Source organism: Natrix helvetica, assembly GCF_964273705.1.
Source record: "Natrix helvetica genome assembly, chromosome: 2".
Classification (NCBI taxonomy): Eukaryota; Metazoa; Chordata; class Lepidosauria; order Squamata; family Natricidae; genus Natrix; species Natrix helvetica.
This window is the reverse complement of record NC_138552.1, coordinates 290424575-290443955: the sequence shown is the minus strand read 5'-3', so window position 1 is coordinate 290443955 and position 19381 is coordinate 290424575.

Below are 19381 nucleotides of genomic sequence, written 5' to 3'. Positions count from 1 at the left end.
GCACTTCTCAGCTGCTTTCGGAGTTAGACAGCAGTGAGGCAGAGGAACAGCTGGAGCCTGTTCCCAGTGTGCGCATGTGCAGAGTTGCCAGAGGAAAGGAACAGCTAAAGAACAGGGGTCGACTTGGGAGTAAAGCCACAGGTGGACAGTGAATGGACCCTCCCATAGGAAATAAAAGAGGAGCGAAGGGGGAGTGGGCTTTTGCAGGAAACAATTTATTTGTTTGTTTCAGGAGTGTGAAGATCTGTCCGTGAATCTCAGAGACTCTGTGCCAAGTCTTTCCTTGCACAGCACCTCGTTTGGAAAATATTTACATGGCAGCTTTCCAAGCTAGATAAGGTCTGTGGTCATAAATATTCCTTTGAAAGAGGGAGTCGAACTATTCTCCAAGGCACCTGAGGGTAGAACAAGAAGCAATGGGTGGAAACTAATCAAGGAGAGAAGCAACTTAGAACTGAGGAGAAACTTCCTGACAGTTAGAACAATTAATCAGTGGAACAGAAGTTGCCTCCAGAAGTTGTGAATGCCCCAACACTGGAAGTCTTTAAGAAGAAGTTGGATAGCCATTTATCTGAAACAGTATAGGGTTTCCTGCCTAGGCAGGGGGTTGGACTAGAAGACCTCCAAGGTCCCTTCCAACTCTACTATTGTATTGTATTGTATTGTATTGTATTGTATTGTATTGTATTGTATTGTATTGTATTGTATTGTATTGTATTGAAAGACTGTTTGCCAGATCTTTGCTGAAGACGAATGAGAGGAATTCACATTCGTATAATAAAAGGGGTTTTGTCGGGACCAGGAATCTGCTTCATGTTTTTTGGGGAAGCCTCGGTCAGAACAGCCATCTTTTACATTTGATCACGTGACTTTGGGGATGCTGCAAGGGTCATAACTTTGGAAAAACAGCCGTTAAGTCCACGGATATTTTTTCGTTTCTATCCCGTCCACTTATTCAAGCCAATCAGCAATTAAAATTAGATCTGGTAACCCAACAGGGTAGTCCTGGACTCACTGCAGGGAGAAAAATTATATTGGCTTTTCTGTATCCTACAGGTTGCAGGAATATGCCAAAAATAATAATAATAATAACATAGCCAAACTTGTAGCACTACATCAACTTGCCTGACACCTCCATTGTGCCTTGAGATTTACGCCTTTATCTTCTTGTGTTGAAAGGTAAGACTAATAGTAAAATGTTAATGCCATATTCTGGGTAATGCTGTACATAAATGAATGACATCACACGGAGACGTAGATAAATCACTGCACCGTTCAGAAAATAATTGGTTGGAGACTCAGCAAAGTGTAGCTTCAGCAAGCTGTGGAACCTGGGTTTTTTTTTTTTTTGCTTTATTTGGATCGCAAGGCTGGAAGGGACCTTTGGAGGTCTTCTAGTCCAACCCCCTGCTTAGGCAGGAGACACTATACCAGGGGTGTCAAACTGGATTTCTTCGAGGATCAGCATTGTAGTTCTCCTCCGCAGACCGGCGGAAAGGGGTGGGTGGGACGGATGCCTCCTGTAGCACCCTGCCGGCCAAAACGGAGTGCGGGGTGTGGTCGGCTACACACAGTCCCCCTGTGCCTCGTTTTCACACTTCATGGCCACCTGCAGCACTCTACTGGCCATTTTTGGCCCGTTTTCAGCCCTATTTTCAATACAATACAATAACACCCCTCCCTGTTTTTGGTCCCAGGAGGCTTCAGGGAAGCCTGCTAGGCCCAAAAAGGGGCGGGGGGTTGCGTGCCCATACACGGGGGCGGGGGAAGCACAAGGGAGTCACGTGCAATACAATACAATACAATAGTAGAGTTGGAAGGGACCTTGGAGGTCTTCTAGTCCAACCCCCTGCCTAGGCAGGAAACCCTATACCGTTTCAGACAGATGGCTATCCAGCTTCTTCTTAAAGACTTCCAGTGTTGGGGCATTCACAACTTCTGGAGGCAACTTCTGTTCACTGATTCATTGTTCTAACTGTCAGGAAATTTTTCCTCAGTTCTAAGTTGCTTCTCTCCTTCATTAGTTTCCACCCATTGCTTCTTGTTCTACCCTCAGGTGCCTTGGTGAATAGCTTGACTCCCTCTTCTTTGTGGCAACCCCTGAGATATTGGAAGACTGCTATCATGCCTCCCCTAGTCCTTCTTTTCATTAAACTAGACACACCCAAGAGTGAGATATAAATTGTGGGATATAAATGTAACATGCAAGCTATATTTCTCAAAGCCAGACAAGTTTATTTACCTCATTTATTTATTTAGAAAAATATATATTGCTCTCCAACTTAAATAAAGAAATCTGGCTTTGAAAGAAAATTGAAAGAAATACCTCCCCCCCACAAATAGAATTAACTGTACACTCTTCCAAGATACAGCAATGGAAAAGACAATTAGAAATGAACGTTAGTTTGGGATATTTATTTATTTCATTTAAATATATATATATATATATATATATATATATATATATATATATATATATATATATATATATATATATATATATATATATATATATACATATACATATTCGATCTTTATTATTTTTCTTTATAATACAGGTAAAGGTAAAGGTTCCCCTCAAACATATGTGCTAGTCGTTCCCGACTCTAGGGGGGCGGTGCTCATCTCCATTTCAAAGCCAAAGAGCCAGCACTGTCTAAAGACGTCTCCGTGGTCATGTGGCCGGCATGACTCAACGCCGAAGGCGCAGGGAACACTGTTCATTTCCCACCAAAGGTGGTTCCTATTTTTCTACTTGCATTTTTTATGTGCTTTCAAACTGCTAGGTTGGCAGAAGCTGGGACAAGTAACGGGAGCTCACTCCGTTACGCGGCACTAGGGATTCGCACCGCCGAGCTGCCGACTTTTCTGATCGACATGCTCTGCGCCTTAGCCCCTGAGTCACGTCCCTCTTTATGATACAGGTAGTCCTCAAATTACGACTACAATTGAGTCCAACATTTCTGTTGTTAAGTGAGACATTTGTGAAGTGAGCTTTGCCCCATTTTATGACTTTTCTTGCCATAGTTGTTAAGTGAATCACTGCAGCTGATAAGTTAGTTAACCAGTTGTTAAGTGAATCTGGTTTCCTCGTTGACTTTGCTTGTCAGAAAGTCGCAAAACTAATCATAGGATTTCCCTGGACACTGCACCCCTCGTAAATATGAACTAGTGGCTAAGCAGCTGAATTTTGATCACATGACCATAAGAAGGCTGCAAAAATGGTTAAGTATCAAAATGGGTCACAAAAGTCACTTTTCCCAGTGCCGTTGTACCTTTGAATGGTCACTACACAAACTGTTGTAACTTGAAGATTGCCTGTAAGGTGGTTGGGCTGAGAGAGAGTGATTGGCTCCAATTGACTTTTATGCCTAAATTAGAACTAGAACTCTCAGTCTCCTGGTGATTGACCCAAAGTCCCCCAGCTGGTTTTCATGCCTAAGGCAGGACTAGAATTCACCGACTCCTGGTGATTGCCCCAAAGTCACCCAGCTGATTTTCATGCCTAAGGCAGGACTAGAATTCACCGTCTCCTGGTGATTGGCTCAAAGTTCCCCATCTGGTTTTCATGCCTAAGGCAGGACTAGAACTCTCACTCTCCTGGTGACTGCCCAAAGTCCCCCAGCCGGCTTTCATGCCTAAGGCAGGACTAGAATTCATCATCTCCTGGTGATTGCCCCAAAGTCATCCAACTGATTTTCATGCCTAAGGCGGAACTAGAACTCTCAGTCTCCTGGTAATTGCCCCAAAGTCACTCAGCTGATTTTCATGCCTAAGGCAGAACTATAACTCTCAGTCTCCTGGTGACTGCCCAATGTCCCCTAGCCAGCTTTCATGCCTAAAAGCGGGACTAGAACTCACGGCCTCCTGGTTTCTAATCTAGAGCCTTAGCCACTGGACCAAACTGACTCTACTTGCAAGCCTATCAATAACCAACCCAAACCTTATATTACCTAATGGTACCAAACCGTGGTAGCCGCCACCCATTTTTTAAATAAAGTGTAGTAAAGAAAACCTTCCTCTTTTCTCCCTCTGTCGTTTAGAAACTTATTCACAGCTTCATGATTGAAAGGTGCGAGGGGGATTTGGGATTCTCTGGTCGCCAAGCTCTCCCTCCCTCCCTCCTGACCCTCGACCCTCTGTCCCTCCTGATTTTTCGGGGAAAATGGGCTTCTCAGCAAAATAATCGCCCTCTTTCCTCCCAAACCCACCTGGCTCCTTGCTTAGCGAGCGAAGCCATAATAGCTGGCACACGGAGGGTGAACTTATATCTCCGTTGCCATGGAAACCTTGCTCGGGCAAGGGTGCCGCTTCCCGCGTGGCAGAAGTCCCGTTGACCTCACTTAGAATTATTAGCTTTAGCCAAATAAAATAATTTGTATTAATAAAGAGGCCGTTTTCTCTCGGCGCCCAAGTGGGCCTTCCCCAGAAGGCAGAGCCGACTCCTTAATTACAGTTTTAACGGCGCGGTGATTAATGTCCAATATATGCGATGCCCCGTTTAAGTAAGTCACTTATTAGCACCTTTAATACGTTTTAATTCCTTGCCCTCCCTCCCTCCCTCCTCCTCCTCTTCCTCCCCTCCTCCAACTTGGCTGTCAAATTAGCAAGGGTGGCTTATGGACTGTGGAGTCCAGGGCCTGTCCAAGGATGGGAGCTGCGCGACACGCAGCACCAGGGGGCGCTCTTACCTCGGACAACATTTTGGCTGGCAGACGGGACTGATGGAGGGTGGTTTTTTGAAGGAGTCGGTGGTCTAGAAATGGAAACGCGGGATTTCTGCTCCCCCCACCAGGCAGCAGAGAGGGTAAAAGTCGACTTAAAATAGGGATGACATATATATTTTGTTTTTGTTGCTATGTCCGCCAGGAAATCCATGAAAATGCTGCTCAAGAGTCCTCCCCGCACCCCCCCCGTGAATCTTTCCACTGTTAAATATGCATTTCAGACTTGATGTAAAACAATTTCCCGTATAATTTTTTCCTTCCTTCCTTCCTTCCTTCCTTCCTTCCTTCCTTCCTTCCTTCCTTCCTTCCTTTCTTCTTCCCTCCCCCCTCCCTCCCTTCCTTCCAAACTTCCTTCCTTCCATCCATCCATCCACTCACACAACTGAAAACCTACATACAGTAAGAATAGAATACAATAGAATATTTATTGAGAATGGAATGGAATGGAATGGAATGGAATAGAATAGAATAGAATGGAATGGAATATTTATTGAGAATGGAATAGAATGGAATAGAATATTTATTGAGAATGGAATGGAATGGAATGGAATAGAATAGAATAGAAAAGAATAGAATAGAATAGAACAGAATAGAATAGAACAGAATAGAATAGAAAAGAATATAATATTTATTGAGAATATAATGGAATGGTACGGAAAGGAACAGAATAGAATATTGATTGAGATTGAAATGGAATGGAATAGAATATTGATTGAGAATGGAATGGAATGGAATAGAATAGAATATTTATTGAGAATGGAATAGAATGGAATAGAATAGAATATTTATTGAGAATGGAATGGAATAGAATAGAATATTGGTTGAGAATGGAATGGAATAGAATAGAATAAATAGAATATTTATTGAGAATAGAATGGAATGGAATAGAATAGAATATTTATTGAGAATGGAATAGAATGAAATAGAATAGAATAGAATATTGATTGAGAATGGAATGGAATGGAATAGAATAAATAGAATATTTATTGAGAATAGAATGGAATTGAATAGAATAGAATATTGATTGAGAATGGAATGCAATGCAATAGAACAGAATAGTTGGAAGGGACTTTGGAGGTCTTCTAGTCCAACCCCCTGCTTAGGCAGGAAAGCCTACACCACTTCAGACAAATGGTTATCCACCATCTTCTTTAAAATATCCAGTGTTGGAGCACTCACAACTTCTCAAGGCAACTTCTGTTCCACAGATTAATTGTTCTGACTGTCAGGAAATTTCTCCTTCGTTCTAAGTTGCAGAGTTACAGCTATCATGCGAAAGAACGGCGCACAAAGGGGCTTGATTAAGAGGTGTCCATAAGATAACATGACTTTTTAGCTGCTTGGTATCACTGGGATATAAGCTCCACCCCTTTTGCTGTGACATCATAATGCAAGCACAAAAGGGGTGGAGCTAAGCACACAATTTTTATTGTACTGCGTATGCGTGCGCTGAGGCCTCTCCCCCCCAGGCAAATTGGCAGTAGCGACTGCCGGAATCCACCCCTGCTTCACTAGGAAAAGATGAGAGAGGTAGGCAATGCGATATGTACAGAACTTAGCATTTCTCCTGAAGAAAGTTAGCGCCCATCCCTCCTAGAAGAATGAAAAAAATTAGGACATATTATAAAGGCAGAATATTCTTCGTAAAGGAGAAATAGACGTCTTAAGAGAGACATGGGATTAAGACATGACCCTCCAGGCAGGGGTGGGATTAAAAGGAAAAAAAGCAACCGGTTCTCTGCCTGGCTGCTGGGTGGGCGTGGCAATGGTGGGTGTGGCCTACTTGGCCTCCTGCACCATGGTGGAGGGGGCGTTTTTGCGGGCCCTGCACTTACCTGGCGTTCAAAACGGGCCGCATGGAGACTTCTGGAAAGGGCAGAGCAGGGTGGGTGGGGCCAGCCAGTCCTTTCAACTACCGGTTCAATGAAACAGAAGTAAAATTAGTATCTGGTTCGCCCGAACCGGTCTGAACCAGCTGAATCCCACCCCTGCCTCCAGGACAGAGCTCACCACATGGCACAACAGAGTCCCTTCATTGCATCACCTAGCAAGGTTCAACCAAACTTGATTCAGACAAACATGACTCCATATGGGAATCTGACAGCCAATAGAATACATGCCCTTGCCACAGGAACAGGAAGCTCAAGTTCAAAGCCCAAGAGAGGGTATAAATCTCTCTCTCTCTCTCTCTCCTCCATGTGGTCAGCTACCCAGAATCACACGTACTTGGTGGTTCTGCTTCACCATTAAACGATCCTTCCAAGCAACCTTCATGTTTCTAGTGCCTTTCTCCCCACTTGGAATTGAACCCAGATGACATTTCTCCCAACACTCCTGAGCTTTTTCAGCAATATCATGAGGACTAGTCACTTTTAAAAAGCCGTCGAAGAGTGGCTGCATATCGTTTTGCAGCAAGCCGCAAAACCTGCTGAGCGGGAACTTTTCTTTTCTTTTCTGCAAAACAAAATCTTGCAAACAGACAAGAAAGAACCCAAGATTACACCTTTGGTATATTCTGTATCTTTCCCGGACAAGTCTTACTATTTCCTTTAGATTTTCACTCTTGGGATGGAAAAAAAAATTGCTGGAAGACTCTTGTCATTCTATGGTTACAATGGAATCCCTTATGCCGCCAGGCTCCAAATTTTGGGCTTGGATAACCTGGAACCAGAGGTAGTATTCTACCGATTAGTACCAGTTCGGCTGAACCAGAGGTAGGTTTCTACCAGTTTGTACTGGTTCGGCCAAGTAGGTCATAACTCAGCCCGCCAGACCCTCAAACCAGTTCTATCAGTGGCACCATAGGTGGCACCATCTTGGGGGTTTTTCTACTGCACATGCACGCGTAGAGGCATCAAGCGCCCTGCGCGCTCAAAGCAGACTCCTTATCCAGTGGTGGGTTCCGGATCCCGTTGCAACCGGTACGCTGCAATGGGGGCCCGGCGTCCACCATGTGCACGCAGGCAGCATGCGCCTGCGTACTTATCGCCTGCGATGCTCCAGCTGCTTGGCGGAGTGTCTCGCAGGCGTCTTACGCTCTGTGCGCATGCACGAAAACCCCGGTTGGCTCAAATACAGGTAAGGAGGGTGGGCAGGCAGGTGGGCCCTCCAGAGCACCATACCTGAATGGTACCAGGTGCTCCCAGCAGGCACTGGTACGCCCGTACCGGGGCGTACCGGTCATATCGCATCACTGCCCTTAGTGAACTGACAGTAGTAGCAGCCGGAACCCACCTCTGGGGTGAACCGGTAGTGTCGGCAGCACGAGGCTCCGCCCACCCACTGAAACATCATCATGGACCTTCAATGCATGCACAGAAGGTCCTGTGTTTGCCCAGATGTGCTGTGTGCGAGCGTAGTGAGCATGTGGATACACACGGTCCAGCTAACAAACCGGTAGTGAAGAAAATAGGATACCATTACTGCTTGGAATTGCACCACCTACGGTCTGATCTAAGCATAGTACATAAAATTGTCTGCTACAACGTCCTACCTATCAACGACTGTTTCAGCTTCAACCTCAATAATACATGGGCAAACAATCAATACAAACTCAAGGTAAACCGCTCCAAACTCGATTGCAGAAAATACGACTTCAGCAACAGAGTGGTCGACGCCTGGAATGCTCTACCTGACTCTGTTGTTACATCCTCAAACCTCGACAGCTTCAACCTTAAACTGTCTATGGTGGACCTCACCCCATTCCTAAGAGGTCCGTAAAGGGGCCGTGCATAAGCGCACCAGCGTGCCTACCGTCCCTGTCCTACTGTCCCCATTTACTTGTATTCATTTCAGAGATGGCCTTCTGTCAGTTTACCCTGGTTCGGGTGAACCAGTAGACGCGGCGGCAGGAGGCTCCACCTACCTGCCCAGACGTCATCCTGGAGAAGCGGAAGCGCCGAAGCGCAAGCACGCTCCCCGGTTCCGAAACAGTAGCAAAAGCAAGAAGATTTCATGCCTGATTCATTTCCTTTGTTCACGTCCATGTTTATACGTATACCTGTTATTTCGCACAGGTTTGGCAAAATAAATACATAAAAATAAATAAATTATAAATGTAAGAATTTTAAAATACATCATTAGGAGAAGACAAGGGGACAAGATTATTATTATTATTATTTTTCCAGAGGAAGCCCTCAAAACGAGCACCAACAAGCAAATTGGTTTGCTTTCTTCCCTCTTTCTTCATTCCATATAAAATTAGGGAACTGTGTTGTCTATAATAAGAGTTATTTATGTCGGTTTGAAGACCTAGAAACAGGTTCTGTAATCATGGTAATTTCACATGCCATTTAATGCTGGGGGAAAAAAAACACACCCACCCACCCACAGAGGTGTATAAGTTCTAGCAAAAATGCTGTTCGGCCTCCTCTTTTTTTTGGGGGGGGGGGCTCCACCCTCCCAACTCTAGTAATTCATATATATTTTTTCTTTTTTAAAAAATCCAATTTTTCTAAAGCAGGAGCAAGCAAAAAGCCCCTTACCATGGGTCACAGTAGGGAAGCACGGAAATAATTGTTTTATTTCATTAGCAAAACTGTTTACTTCTCTCGGTTTAATTGCTTCGGAAGGTAGGAGGGCAAAAAATACATTTAAATATATATACTTTGCTTTCTCTGCAGACAACGCGAAGGATCAGCCCCCCCCTCTCTCCTCCCTCTTCTTTCTCTTTCCTTTCACTCTTTCCTCTCTCTCTTTCTCTCTCCTCTCCCTCCCTCCCTCCCTCCCTCTCTCCCATCACTTTCCTCTCTTTCTTTCTCTCTCCCACTCTCTCCTCTGTCTTTCTCTCTCCTCTCACTCTTTCCTCTCTCTTTCTCTCTCCTCTCTCTCCCCCCTCTCTCTCACTCTTCTCTTTCCTCTCTCTCTTTCTCTTTCTCTCTCCTCTCATTCTTTCCTCTCTTTCTCTATCCCCCCTCTCTCACTCCTCTCACTCTTTCCTCTCTCTCTTTCTCTCTCCTCTCCCTCCCTCCCTCTCTCCCATCACTTTCCTCTCTTTCTTTCTCTCTCCCACTCTCTCCTCTGTCTCTCCTCTTTCTCTCTTCTCTCACTCTTTCCTCTCTTTCTCTCTCCTCTCTCTCCCCCCTCTCTCTCACTCTTCTCTTTCCTCTCTCTCTTTCTCTCTCTCTTTCTCTCTCCTCTCATTCTTTCCTCTTTCTCTCTCCTCTCTATCCCCCTCTCTCACTCCTCTCACTCTTTCCTCTCTCTCTTTCTCTCTCCTCTCCCTCCCTCTCTCCCATCACTTTCCTCTCTTTCTCTCTCTCTCCCACTCTCTCCTCTGTCTGTCCTCTCTTTCTCTCTTCTCTCACTCTTTCCTCTCTTTCTCTCTCCTCTCTCCCCCCCCTCTCTTCTCTTTTTCCTCTCTCTCTTTCTCTCTCCTCTCATTCTTTCCTCTTTCTCTCTCCTCTCTACCCCCCCTTCTCTCACTCCTCTCACGCTTTCTTCTCTCTCTTCTTTCTTTCTCTCTCCTCTCTCTTTCCTCTCTTTCTCTCTCCTCTCACTCTCTCCTCTCTCTTTCCTCTCTTTCTCTCTCCCCTCTCTCACTCTTCTCACTCTTTCCTCTCTCTCTTCTTTCTCTTTCCTTTCACTCTTTCCTCTCTCTCTTTCTCTCTCCTTTCCCCTCCTTTCCCCTCTTTCTTTCCTCTCTTTCTCTCTCTCTCCCACTCTCTCCTCTGTCTCTCCTCTCTTTCTCTCTTCTCTCACTCTTTCCTCTCTTTCTCTCTCCTTTCTCTCCCCCCTCTCTCTCACTCTTCTCTTTCCTCTCTCTCTTTCTCTCTCCTCTCATTCTTTCCTCTCTTTCTCTCTCCTCTGTATTCCCCCCTCTCACTCCTCTCACTCTTTCCTCTCTCTCTTCTTTCTTTCTCTCTCCTCTCACTCTCTCCTCTCTTCTTTCTTTCTCTCTCCTCTCTTTCTCTCTCCTCTCTCTTTCCTCTCTTTCTCTCTCTCTCCTCTCTCTTTCCTCTCTTTCTCTCTCCCCTCTCTCCCCCTCTCTCACTCCTCTCACTCTTTCCTCTCTCTCTTCTTTCTTTCTTTCTCCTCTTTCATCTCTCCTCTCACTCTTTCCTCTCTCTTTTTTCTCTCTCTCTCCTCTCTTTCGCTCTTCTCTCACTCTTTCCCTCTTTCTCTCTCATCTCACTCTTTCCTGTGATCTCTTTCATTTCCTAACCACCTTCTCCCCATCCTCTTCAGCTATTACTCTCTTGCTTTAATGTTGGTTCAATGACATCGCAACACAGTTCGGCTGGAGGCTGGGATTCATTATTTTTCACGATGGGGGTGGGGAAAAAAAATTAAAAGTCATTTGAAAGGGTGCCAGAGATTGCGGGTCCCCCCCTCCCCTAATAAATAAATAAATTAGGATGCCGAGTGGTTGCCTGGCCTAGCGATGTTTCATTCGCGTTTTTTAGTAGCAGAAATATTCATTTGACTGCATAATGGCGTCTCTTGCCTTGGATTAGTTTGAGGCACCAGGGATGCTAAAGTCAAATGTTTCCTTACAACATGGTTTGCCGTAGTCCCTGTTTATCCAGAGTGATCCCAGGTAGATTTACTTTGGAGTAAATCCCGTGGAAGTCCAAGGGGCTTCCTCTAATGCACGAGGCACAGCCATCATTTATTTGCTTATAGGCAATTATCAGTGAAGGCATTTTGTTTTTTCTAAAAAAACAATATGTATTTACTCATTCAATCTGTAGCTGCCCATTTCAGCCAGTGTCCAAGGGACTCAATGCAGGAGTCTTCTCCAGCACCAGAGTTCAAAGGCCTCCATTCTTTGGCACTCAACCTTCCTCACGGTCAAACTTTCACAGCCATATATTGCAACTGGGAAAACCAGTTGACTATATGCACTTTTGTTGGCAGGGTGATTTTACTCCCCTAATCATCTTTGTTGCTCTTCTTTTAGTGATGTATTTTGACCTCCTTTTTTACAAAGAAATGTCGAGAGGTTTGGAGCTAGTTCTCAGCTGACCTGCTTGGTTAGGTTTTTTTTTTCCCCCCATTCTTTGCTGAATAAAAGAAAAGGATGGGGAGGACTCTTCACATAGCTGCAAAACTTTTCTTCTCCATGAAAAAATCTTAGATTTTTTAAATTACGTGCCATCAGTCAAGATGAGGTCCTGGAGTCTGGTGAGCATAGATACAAGACCATGAAGTCCTGGGGCCAGATTTTAAGAAAAACCCAGTTCTGGCTTTTAAGCAGGGAGGCTCTGTATAGACCCTAGCAATGGATACTGTGGGGATTATAGAATTATAGAATAGCAGAGTTGGAAGGGACCTTGGAGGTCTTCTAGTCCAACCCCCTGCCTAGGCAGGAAACCCTATACCCTTTCAGACAAATGGATATCCAACATCTTCTTAAAGACTTCCAGTGTTGGGGCATTCACAACTTCTGGAGGCAACTTCTGTTCCACTGGTTAATTCTTCTAACTTTCAGGAAATTTCTCCTTAATTCTAGGTTGATTGTTTCCTTGATTAGTTTCCATCCATTGCTTCTTGTCCTACCCTCAGGTGCTTTGGCAAATAAGTTGACCCCACACCCCCTCTTTGTGGCAGCCTCTGAGATATTGGAAAGCCGCAATCATGTCACCCCATCTCTCAATAGTGAAGCATTCCTGATTTTCTTTGTATATTGTTGTAAAATGGCTTGAGTTGATGGAACTAAGCAAAGTGGATGTGAATCTCAAAACAACCAATAATCCAATATTGCCCCGAAGCTGGTATTACAAAGAAGCTTACAGCTTAAGCCTTTTGCTGTATTTTAAATGCCGAAGAGGTTGCGAAACATCTGTCTCTAGATTTTAAAATTCCCAACAAGTTTATCGACAACAAAGATGATAAGGGATCTTGAGGCTAAACTGTATGATGAACGGTTGCAGGAACTGGGTATGTCTAGTCTCATGAAGAGAAGAACTAGGGGGTAACATGATTGTAGTCTTCCAATATTTGAGAGGCTGTGTTGTGGACTTCTAGTGACCAGTGGAGCTGGCAGCAGATTTCAGACAGTGAGGAGGTTGGGGAGGAGCATGGGCCAGTCCTGGAAGCTGGGGAATAATAATAATAATAATAAATATTTATTTCTTAGCCGCACCCTCTCCCGAAGGACTCGGGGCGGCGTACAATAAAACATTGGAAATAAATATATAGACAAACATACATATAACAAAACGTATACCAAGACATATACATATACATATACAAGGAGGAGGTGAGTTGATAAATAAAAAACAATTAAAAACACAATGTTTAAAAACCCCTAAATAATTAGATACAATTAAAATAACCCAAATAAAAAACCCGTCAGGAGCGATATAGTGGGATCAAAGTTGAGCCAGGCCAGCTACTTGAAATAGGTGGGTCTTGAGCTTTACACAAAAGGAGCGGAGGTCAGAGGTATTCCTAATATCCGGGGGGAGGTCATTCCACAGGGCTGGGCCCGCCACAGAGAAGGCTCTACTCCTAGGCGCCGCCCCTCGACACTGTCTGGTGGACGGCACCTGGAGAAGTCCCTCTCTGTGCGAGCGGATTGGTCGCAGGGATGTATGGGGCAGAATACGATCCTGCAAGTAACTAGGTCCTGAGCCATGGAGCGCTTTGAAGATCGTTATCAAAACCTTGAAACGCACCCGATAGACCACAGGAAGCCAGTGCAGCTCGCGCAGGAATGGTGTCACATGGGAGTACCTAGTACTCCCCATAATTACCCGCGCGGCTGCGTTCTGGACCAACTGTAGCCTCCGGGTGCATTTCAAGGGAAGCCCCATGTAGAGAGCTCGGATGAGGGCTCTGCGTCCGAGGCAGAGATGGGACCAAGGCCGTCTGGCAGTGATCAGGTGCCTACGGAACGAGAGAGCAGTGAGCCAGAGGAACAGCTGGAGCCTGTTCCCAGTGTACGCATGCACAGAGTTGCCAGAAGAAAAACAACAACTCAGAAATCAGGGTAGAATAAAGTCACAGGTGGAAGGTGATGGGCCCCTCCCACAGGAAATTAAAGAGGAGTGAAATAGGAGTAGGCTTTTGCAGGAAACAATTTGTTTGTCATTTGTTAGATTCGTTTCAGGAGTGTGAAGATCTGTCTGTGAATCTCAGAGACTCTGAGCCCAGTCTTTCCTTGCACAGCACCTCACTTGGAAAATATTTACCTGGCAGCTTTCCAAGATAGATAAGGCCTGTGGTCATAAATATTCCTTTGAAAGACTGTTTCCCAGGCCTTTGCTGAAGGGGAATGAGAGGAATTCACATTCGTTTAATAAAAGGGATTTTGTCGGGACCAGGAATCTGCCTCGTGCTTTTTGGGGAAGCCTCGGTCAGAACTGTCTGTCACAGAGACATGGCGGTCGATTGTCAACCTATTCTCCAAAGCACCTGAAGGCAGAACAAGAAGCAACGGATGGAAACTAATCAAGGAGAGAAGCAACCTAGAACTAAGGAGAAATTTCCTGACAGTTAGAACAATTAATCAATGGAGACTCCAGAGGTTGTGGGTGCTCCAACACTGGAGGTTTTTAAGAAGAGATTGGACAACCATTGGTTGAAATAGCATAGGGTCTCCTGCTTGAGCAGGGGGTTGGACTAGAAGACCTCCAAGGTCCCATCCGACTCTGTTATTGTATATTCTGTATGGCATATAAGAATAGAATAGAAAACAGTTGGAAGGGACCTTAGAGGTCTTCTAGTCCAACCCCCTGCTTAGGTAGGAAACCCTACACCACTTCAGACAAATGGCTATCCAACATCTTCTTAAAGACTCCCAGTGTTGGGGCATTCACAACTTCTGGAGGCAACTTCTGTTCCACTGATTAATTGTTCTAACTGTCAGGAAGTTTCTCCTCAGTTCTAAGCTGCTTCTCTCCTTGATTAGTTTCCACCCATTGCTTCCTGTTCTGCCCTCAGGTGCCTTGGAGAATAGCTTGACTCCCTCTTCTTTGTGGCAACCCCTGAGATATTGGAAGACTGCTATCCTGTCTCCCCTAGTCCTTCTTTCTATTAAACTAGACATACTCAGTTCCTGCAACCGTTCCTCATATAGAACGTGTTTTGACCTCCTTTTCATTGTAAAAAAGTTGGTCGCCTTATCATATGTTTTATCCTCCAGTCCTCTAATCCTCTTTGTGGCTCTTCTCTGCACTCTTTCTAGAGTCTCAACAACATAAAGTTGTGGGCACACCAATTTTGGTGTGTTCCTACATCACCAGTTCATACTTTGCCTATGTTTCAAATAAACACATTCTTTTGACTTTTTAAAAAAATTAAAAATATGGATCCTCTTTCCCTTTTATCCATCTCCCTCTCTTTCCTTCCCACCTTTTAATATCATTTTCACTTGCAAACAGATGTGTAGGGGGCCCTGTAATTTCCTTGCGACCCGAAGAGACCTTTGCCTTTTACTCCATATTTAAGCTGAACAAGGCAGAGGTGAGTATCAAATAAGCCGCGCGTTCCCTATTTACCCTGCCAATTTCCTTTGATAGTAAGAGGCGGTATTGAAATGAACTCGGCTGTTGTCTAATGCCGAGAAATGTTTACAGTCCAGAAGAGGAGATAGATTGTAGCAAGCAATTACGGACACCGGAGGACTGATTATGGCCCATTCAAGCACCATAGCCATTTGCACCGATGAATTTCGGATGAAGGCCGCCACGGGCAGACAGGCAAGAGAAAATGGGAGAGGCGAAAACAGACGCGGCTGCAAGAATTGGGTATGGCTAGAGAAATGAAGGATTCGGGGGCTGACCTGATAGCAGTGTTACAGTATTTGCAACAGATGGACAAAGTTGGAAGGGACCTTGTAGGTCATCTAGTCCAACCCCGTGCCCAAGCAGGAGACACTACACCATTTCTGACAAATGGCAGCCCAATCTCTTGTTGCTAATAGCAACTCAAAGTTACTAAGGTTGAGGAAGACTATCTTAGAGAAAAATCTGTCTCTGTGGTCATAGAATCATAGGCTCTGTAGTAGGGCTAGAAGGGACTTTTGAGGTCTTCTAGTCCAACCTCCAGTTCAAGGCAGGAGACCTTATTATGGGTCAACCTACAACCATTTTTAAAGTGGTCATTCAATGTTACAGCGCCCCTGAAAAAAGTGACTTGTGACCGTTTTTCACAATTAAGACTATTGCAGCATTCAGATTAACAAGAGTTAGAAGGGGCCTTTTAGGTCATCTAGCCCAACCCCCTGCCCAAGCAGGAGATTCTACACCATTTCTGAGAGATGGCAGTCTAGTCTCTTCTTGAAAGCTTCCAGTGATGAAGCTCCCACAACTTCTGAAGGGAACTTCTGCTCCATTGGTTGATTGTTCTCCCTGTCAGAAAGTTCCTCCTTATTTCTAGGTTGAATCTCTCCTTGATCAGTTTCCATCCATTATTTCTTGTCTGGCCTTCAGGTGCTTTGGAGAATAAATTGAGCCCCTCTTCTTTGGGGCAGCCCCTCAAATATTGGAAGACTGCTAGCCCGTCTCCCCTGGTCCTTCTCTTCCCTAGACTAACTATGCCCAGTTCCTGTTCATTGTATGTTTTAGTCTCCAGTCCCCTCATCATCCTGGTTGCTCTTCTCATCACTTTTTCTAGAGTCTCAGCATCTTTTTTAAATTGTGGCAACCAACACTGGATGCAGTACTCTTAGGTATGGTCTTTCCAAGGCTTTACAGAGTGGTATTAATACTTCACTTGGCCTTGATTGTATCCCTCTGTTAGGATTGCATTGGATTTTTTGGCTGTTGCCGCACACTGCTGGCTCCTATTTAACTGGTTGTCCACAAAGATTCCAACATCCCTCTCAGAGTCACTGCTATTAAGCCGGATTTCACCCAGTCTATATATGTCCTTTTGGTTTTTGTTTCCTAAGGGTAAGACTTCACTTTTCTCTACGTTGAATTTCATTTTATTAGATAGGGCCCAGTATTTGAGGGGCTGTCACCTAGAGGAAAGGTCTCAGTGTGTGTCAATTTATTTTCCAAAGCCCCTGAAGGCAGGACAAGAAACAATGGATGGCAACAAATCAATACAATGCAATAGCAGAGTTGGAAGGGACCTTGGAGGTGTTCTAGTCCAACCTGCTGCCTAGGCAGGAAACCCTATACCACTTCAGACAAATGGCTATCCAACATCTTCTTAAAGACTTCCAGTGTTGGGGCATTCACAACTTCTGGAGGCAACTTCTGTTCCACTGATTAATTGTTCTCACTGTCAGGAAGTTTCTCCTTAGTTCTAAGTTGCTTCTCTCCTTGATTAGTTTCCACCCATTGCTTCTTGTTCTACCCTCAGGTGCCTTGGAGAATAGTTTGACTCCCTCTTCTTTGTGGCAGCCCCTGAGATATTGGAACATTGCTATCATGTCTCCACTAGTCCTTCTTTCTCTTAAGCTAAACATACCCAGTTCCTGCAACCGTTCTTCATATGTTTTAGCCTCCAGTCCCCTAATCATTTTTGTTGCTCTTCTCTGCATTCTTTCTAGAGTCTCCACATCTTTTCTTCATCATGGCGACCAAAACTGGATGCAGGATTCCAAGTGTGCCCTTATCAAAGGGAGAAGTAACCTGGAATTAAGGAGAATTTTCCTGACAGTGAGGACAATTAAGCAGTGGAACAACTTGCCACCAGAAGTTGTGGGTGCTCCATCAATGGAGGTTTTAAAGACGAGTCTGGACAGTCACTTGCCTGGAATGGCAGAGGGTCTCCTGCCTGAGCAGAGGGTTGGACTAGAAGACCTCCAAGGTTCCTTTCAGCTCTATGATTCCATGATTGTTTTCCTCTTCCACAATTAAAAAAAAAGCAAAAACACCCAGGTTCGTTCTCCAGCTTATTGAAGCTGCATGTTACTGAGACTCCAACCAATTATTTTCAGCTCTATTCTGATTGAAAACAAAGAAAGAAATCTGGTCCAATGTGATTGTAGGTTTGTTTTTTTTTGGGGGGGGGGTTGGAGATGTGGGGAACAAGGATTTCCTTTTAGCCGTAGGTAAATGAAAGAGAATCTCTGAAAAGATGGGGTTTGCAAATTGGAACAATAGCAATGATGGAATAGGTTAGGTGTGTTGGTTCAGGTACTTCTGGAGTAGTCTATCCATTTCTGAGCAACAGGTAGTCCTCGAGTTATAACCACAATTAGTCCCAAAGTTTCTGTTGCTAAGCAAAACATATGTCCCGTGAGTTTTGCCTCATTTTGTAACCTTTCTTGCCACAGTTGTTAAGTGAATCACTGCAGTTGTTAAGTTAGTAACACGGTTGTTAAGTGAATCTGGCTTCCCCATTGACTTTGCTGATCAGAAGTTCACAAAAAGGGACCCCGGGACACTGCAACCGTCATAAATACATGCCAGATCCCAAGTGTCTAAAATCATGATTACATGACCACAAGGTTGTAAGTGTGAAAAATGGTCATAAATTCTTCACCGGTTACTGTCAGAGTGCACACAGTGTGACTATGTGAGACAACCCAGGGGCAAATACAGTAAACAGAGGTGTGTATTTAAATCTACAAAGAATATATACATACACATACTTTACTCAGACCTCAAAACAAACAGTAATCAGCAATTACAGCATAGAAGCACACACAGAGAGATACTTCCCACAGGGCCTCTTCTTATTATAGGCTCTTAAAGTGATATCAGCCCCAAAACCCAGGCACACACAGGCTTAACGGTAACAACAGCACTTTGTTAAGTACAACAAGTGAGAACAATCCAGCGAAGGTTGAGTCTGACAGCAGCCCTTTTATAGGGAGCTGTCAGACCCTTCGACCAATAGGATTAAACTTCTGTTCCCGCCGGAACAGAGGACCTTGGTGGAAACCACTGTAGTTAGAACAAGTATCTAACAAATGGGATGGAGAGGGAATGGGGATTTTGCAGTATCCTTCCCCAGCCATGCCCACAAAGCCACGCCCACAAAGCCATGTCACACCCACAAAGCCACGCCCACAGAACTTGGCCTGCAACGGTAGCAGAAATCGCGTCTGGGCCTCCCCACACGCCCTTGCTCTACGCCATCCTATTTAGGCCCATTTTTGAGGCAAGGTGCATGCACGAAAGGCCCATACGCAAGCAACGTGCATGCACACAAGGCCGGGCACATGTGCGGAAGTGAATGTGTGCGTGATCGGCGAACCAATGGCAAGAAAATGTGAAACCCACCGCTGGTCTTGAGTTTGACACCCCTGGATTAAACGGTTTGCCTCTAAGAGAGGATGCTCTGATGTCAGAAAGCCTGCTTCATGCCACTAGCATTTTTAAAGGAATGTGCTTTCGTTGAGTCTGGTTTCGCCTCCCTTGAGGATTTTAAATGTTTTGCAATCAGGTTTTGATATCGGCGTGTTGCGCAGGAGGGCTGTTCCCTCCCTGCTTTGCTTTTGATTGCTCTCCTCCGAATCGTTGTAGTAAGTTACTCATCAGAGGTTTGTAAATATCTCCAGCGGGAGTAGCACCAAGTCCCTCGTACCTCATCTGAAAAGAGAGTGGAAAGAAATTTCCTCCCCCCCAGACACATGTTAGTCCTCCGTGCAAAGTTGCTGGCAAGGTAAAATGCATCTGGCTATATCTTTCTGAAAAAAGAAAAATCCTGCAATCTCATTGTAGGGAGTTAGCATCCACCGCTCTCCTAAAAAAATGAAATATTCCAGGAAGTATTAAAAAAGGCAGAATATTATATTTCCCTGGATG